Source organism: Pelodiscus sinensis, chromosome 5 (assembly GCF_052426305.1).
Source record: "Pelodiscus sinensis isolate ZL-2025 chromosome 5, ASM5242630v1, whole genome shotgun sequence".
NCBI lineage: Eukaryota > Metazoa > Chordata > Testudines > Trionychidae > Pelodiscus > Pelodiscus sinensis.
This window is the reverse complement of record NC_143056.1, coordinates 56,597,375-56,603,374: the sequence shown is the minus strand read 5'-3', so window position 1 is coordinate 56,603,374 and position 6,000 is coordinate 56,597,375. Positions and strand designations below refer to the sequence as shown.

Here is a 6,000-nt window from a genome sequence, read left to right as displayed (position 1 = left end):
ATTTCTCTCACTGCACATCTTATTTTAAAACAATGTCATTCAGAGTACAGATGTGGGAGAGTCTGAGAAGTTTGTGTACAAAAAGGCTGTCTGCAATTTTTCTGGTTTTGCTTCCATCTCTTGGTAGAATTTAAAACAGAATATTTAGGTTTTCAGGTTAATTTTATATCGGGTTTCACCCAGCCAGCAGTTACTCTCTACTTCTACAAGCTGCTTTCTGTGTCACTAAGTATTAGATGTATTATCCATAGAGCAGTAATTACCTTTGACACATAATTATTATGGTTTTGATGACAAGAAGGCCTTTTCTTTTCCTGCTTTCATAAAATATATTCCTGAAAGTGCTGGCTTGTTTAATGCAGTTATAGTTTAAAAGCACGTGGATTTAGATTGAACTCTGGGATAAGAAGTGAAATGGAAAAAAAAAAAAAGAGAGAGAGAAATAGACCATTTGAAAGTTCCACAGATGATCTCACACAAGTAGACTGCTGAAGAGGAAAGAGAGCCTCCAAGTGTTGTTAATGCAAAAAGAGGGAGAGCTGCCTTAACTGCAGCCAGACCAGATCCACAACAGGAAAGGAGTGCTTTTAAAATTAATAAACTTAAGGAGGCTTGGAAAAAAGGGAGGCTCCTGGCAAGGCTGCATAAACTACACAAATGAGTCTCTAATCTTGCCACATGGGCATATTTCCAACTCTGCACTCTGAGTCAACTCCAGCTGCAGGCTGGGATGAGCAGTTTAACAATCCTTAGCAACCCCCTCCCCCCACCCTCTTTTTTTTTCTTTAAATGTTCAGAATCAGAAGTATCATGTTGCTGGAGCCTGGGGGCTATGTGATACTTTAACAGGGCGAGTGCCTGGCATTCCTCCAACCATACCTGCAGCTGTGTTTCTGGTAAGGTTAGAAATCCTACTGTTCTCTACAGTTTCTGCTATCCTCTCCCCTTCTCTTCCTTCCTCTCCCCTGAATTTCTGTGAACATAAGGGTAAAGGGGAGAGGAAGGGATGAAATGGAAACTTTCTTAACACCCTCTACTACCTCCAAAAGGTTATCAAAAATGGGTGCAAAAACTTCATTCTAGGCAGCTGATTTTATCCAAGACTTGATTAGCTTTAAAGGAAACATGAAGGGAGTGTATGCAGAGCCTGGTTTCCATATCCTAATCTGAGAGTTAAATGTGGGTATCAAGGAAACTGTGCTTGTTGCCCATGGGATATTTCCTTTCAGCATGAATCTTTCAGTTAGAGCTAAAACAATGGTTATCAAATGAACATACTAGAAAGCAACTCTAATTTTAGCCTGTTTCATTATTTTAAGGGTTGGTGGGGAAGGGTGAAGAAAAGAGCTGGAGGCTGCTATGAATGACTAATATTGTATTTCAGGCTCTTAAGCCATATTTAGTAATGTGGGGTATAAAAATAAGCTTTCAGTCCAATTTTTTTTTCTACTTGACTTCTGTTTCCTTTCTTCTATTCCTGGTCCTAAAGATGGATTTAACTAATTGCTCTTTCAGCTGAATGCTGATAGACATGTATTTATTATTGGTGCTGTAAGTCTTGAAATTTTTTTTCTATAGTGAGTCCATAGACATGTACATTAAACCCCAATTCTCTAGAGCTGTCAGACTAACAGTCCAGCCTAGGGCATAGCAGTATGATAAAGTTTTCAGACCCTGTTTAGTTAAGGCTGAAAACCTGGGACTGAGCCAATCTCTACCACTCAGGGCTCTTTTCACAGTCCAAAATGATTTGGCTTAAACATTTCCAACTGTGATGAGGTCCCATTTCAGTGATTATGCAGTCATTCACTTTTCCACATCAACATCAAAGTCATTAACAACTGAGTATTATTGCATTGGCTGGAATTCAGTTAAGGACTAGAAGGATGTTGCTCTTTATTAAGATAAATCAGTGCCTTGATTATGTCACCCATGAAATAATCAATTTACTGTGTTGGTTAATTTCCTCCCTCTTTGATCTCTGAATGAAATTCAACAGATCATTGTTTCACACAACTAACACAAAAAGGATATTTAAAAAAAATGTATCCACATTTTCTGATGCCTGTAGTCTTGCGTCTATGTAGTCAAGACACATATAAGTGACCTGAGAGCTTTGATTTCATCATCTTTCATGTCAACAGTTTTCTTCAAAAGCTTCAGGGAAAAGTGAAGCAGCAATACCTATTTAGGAGATCCTCCCTCAAAATTCCTGAAGAATCACCCATAGGATGGGGGAAAACTAGCAGATTTGACCTTGAAACCTTTTAGAAGCATAGGTTTATGTCAAAACCAATGAAAATGTTTCCATCTGGAATACATGGTAATTTATTGATAGTCTTTATGAGACTAACTCATTCGGATACCACATTTGAGAATGTTTGAGACATCTGGTCATCTCAGTACATGTAAAATATACCGAGCAAAAACAGAATCTGTATTGCATTGAGTATCGGATCATATTCTGATCTTTATTCCTCTTCACACAGTCAATTTCAAAATTAGTCCCACATCAGCCATTAATTGTCCAGGTTTCTACAACATTCTGAACCCCCTTGTGGAATTAACAATTTCTTTGTGCCACTTTCACAATAAAATGGAAATTCCTCAGTGGATGAAGAAGTTGTTAGCTTGCTAGGTTGTATTTATTAGCAATATGTGGTTGTGGCTCTTCTCACATATATCACTCACAAGGAAACATCCTCAAGGCCTGGTTAAGAAAGACTTATACATGTACTTCTCACTATTCTGCTCCAAGAGACTCTCGTCAGTACCTATAGTTGAGAAAATACATAACATTTTGCAGGGTTGTGTCCTTTTAATGTAATGCACTACTAGATTATATGTACATTTCTGAGATTGTAAGGATAATAACAAACACGTTTTGCTTAATTTATTTTATTTGAATGTTTGGAGGATACAAATACATAGGCATATGAAGCAGATGGCATGACACAATAGAGAGCAGTGTTCTAAAAAGTTCAGAAAGTCAGGTGACTGTACCATGGCTCAGAACAAAGGAAATAGACTGTCCTTTTATTAAAGCAATGAAAAAATAATTTAATTTAATTAAAACGAAGAAAGGAGTGGCATCTTATTACCTATAGATATTTCCGTTGAAACTATACAATATTCTCTGACTTTCTCTGCCCTAAATTGATAGGCTGTTTACTTCAACCTTCATCAATCTTTTCATCTCAGTGTCACTCCTCCATTTTCCTACACCTTTCTCCAGCCTCGCTCTGCCTTGTCTATTTAGATACCACTTTCTCATTGTTTCATTATTCTTTCCCATTGGTCGGTATCCATCTGTTTTTATCCCCTGTTTTATATTTAGATTGTAAACTCTTTGACTGCATTTTTGTTTTGTATTGCCTAGTATAATAGGGTCTGGTCCGTGACTATGGTTAGGGTTGCCAGATGGTTTAACCAAAAATACCGAACACTGCCCCCCTCCAAAAAAGTACCCGAGAGTTATTAAAAAAAATAAAAAAAGCATGGCTCCTTTAAGAAATGCCTTTGAGGCTTTTTGCCCGTGGCTATCTTGTTTTCCTGCTCTGAGCCAGAAGATCGCTCCCTTGCAGAACCAGGTAAGTGGGGGGTGGGCCCAGTTGTTGAGTGTGTTGTAGGGTTGCCAGGTGCCTGGTATTTTTGCCTCCTGGCAGGGAAAAACCCCCAGAATATACTGGACATTTTAGGCATCCGGTATTTTCTGAAATTTTTTTACCGGACAGAAGGCAAAAATACCAGACTGTCCTGATCAACACCTGGCAACCCTAACTATGGTTCCTATGCAATATGGTAAATATGTAATAAAGGATGCCTGAATTGAAGGCAGAGATACTTGGAATTTCAGCTAAGTAATATGCAGTATATATATTCCTAAAAAGTTAGAGCCAGATTTTAAGGGTATTTAGAGGCCTAGAAATTATTTTAATGGGTGGTAAGTACCTAGACCCTTTAAAAAATCCCAGTAGATTCCTCTCTGCATCTTTAGCCACTTTTTTAAATACTTTAAAAAATCTGACCCCTTTTTTCATGTCTTTGGAATGTCCCTGCACAATGTAGTTTTAAGTCCCTTCAAAAGGATTACAGTTCAAACAGGGTTTTTGAGTTAAACATGTACTTTATAATCATTGGTGCCACTTATAGACTTCATAATAGGCCTAATCCAAGCCATCTGATGTCAGTGTAAGACACCCAGTGACTTAACTGGGTTTTGGATCAGATCCTACATTTCATAAATATATCTGACTTTTTCTAGTTTCCATATTTAATGAAATGTCACAAATTAAGCTCTGATCCTGCTATGAGCTCTGTGTAGCTCTAGAGGTCTTCTTGTAGGGAGCTCCTTGCAGGATCATGATCCATCCACATTTTCTTGGCTTCCAGATCCTAATTTATGAGTACAGATAAACAAGATGTAGAAGTATAAATACATATGGATTTAATGAAACATGCTATTAAATTATTGTCATTAAAATACAAAAAGCACAGATTAATAAAAAAAATCATGGTTTTTGTTAACTCAAGCTCCCCATTTATTATTAAAGTGTAATTCATTACCCGTGGTCAATGATATAGATTAAAATGGTAGATAAAGAGAAAACTTTAGCCACAATTTCTTTAAAGGTGACATTATAAATCTCTGTTTCAAAAATTACTTAAGTTGGACAAAGAGTAACATCCTGGCAATTACCATGATTTATGGTGTTTTCCCTGAATGTTTAACATTTTAAAACTTTATTTCTATACACTACTAACCTTGAATGTTTTTTTTATGAGAGTAAACAATTTAAATTAACAAATTATTCTATCATATTTATAACCCATGAAATCCATTTTTTCTCAAAACAAACTGTTCCATAGTTTAGAATAGGTAGAAGAATGAGCACTGATGGAAGTTCAAATCCATTCGTGTGCTATAAAGTAATTCATCATGCATCGGTCAAAATATTCAGAGGAAAAAAAGAGGAAATTAAATATTGGGAAAGCTAATTCCAAGCACAGTAAATCAGGTTAATCTAATCCATGTAAAAATAGAACCTTGAAATACCTAGGAAATGTCTCAGTTGAAAATCAACCTCACATTTTTTTTAATTCATTTTGTTGCAAGTTGCTAGCTTTATTCATTTCCACTGACTGTTGTCATACATTTATTGTTCTTTTGATCAATTAGTTCTTATTTCTTAATTGAAGCATTTTAGAAGCAGTATTTTAGAAGCAGGATGTACAAATATTATTATATTATTGTTATAAAGTAGTGCATTATATTACAAGGACCCGATCTTGCAAAGATCTCAACCTGTATGTTCTCAACTTTATTTACTGTTACTTATTTTGAATTGAATGTATAGCAACTGCAAGTTATGTCAAGCTGCTGATGAGTATTATTTCTTAGAATTTCCATTAGGTCATAGACTTAAAGTTCTCTAAGCAGATGACTCAGACTCCAGGCTGAATTTTGAACACACATTTAGCTTTTGTAATGTAGCTTCAGGCAGTAGCAAGCAAGTTAAACCATCATTTGACTGACTTTTATTAACTCTGATTTGTAAGGTTGATAGGCTCAGGCATGCAACTGATAGACAGGTTTTTGTCATCCAGCCAAGAGAAAAATCCTATAGAAATGTAAAGACAACAGACAACGTTCCTGCAATTCACTGTGCTTTGAATATATTCTTTATATTTTTAATTGTTGTTTTATTGTAATATACATATCATGCATGTCTGAGCTGAAGTGTATCAATTATTTCATGATTCCTCATGAAAACTAATTTGTTACATGCAAAAAAAGATCCCATGCTTTGGGCTATATTTTATGACAATATAAATGTATTTTCTCCACCCTCCCCTCTCCCCCAATACCTCAACTTAAATTCAACTCAGAGCCAATGTAAAAATAATGCAATGGTTTCCTTGTACTAGAGTGAGCCTTCCACACAAGCCATGAGCAAGGGAGCACATAGTGGTTTTGTCCTGGGAACAGACCCAAAGCCA

At 36.2% G+C, this 6,000-nt stretch overlaps 1 long non-coding RNA gene across 1 annotated transcript in view; it reads left to right on the top strand.

Annotated features, from left to right (window-relative positions):
• The first annotated feature begins 762 nt into the window (after positions 1-762).
• The window catches only part of LOC142828983 (uncharacterized), a 28,095-nt gene continuing 22,857 nt past the window's right edge, over positions 763-6,000 (top strand). The window contains exon 1 of the long non-coding RNA XR_012903183.2: positions 763-896. This is a non-coding gene — a long non-coding RNA (uncharacterized LOC142828983). The remainder of the gene's footprint in view (positions 897-6,000) is intronic.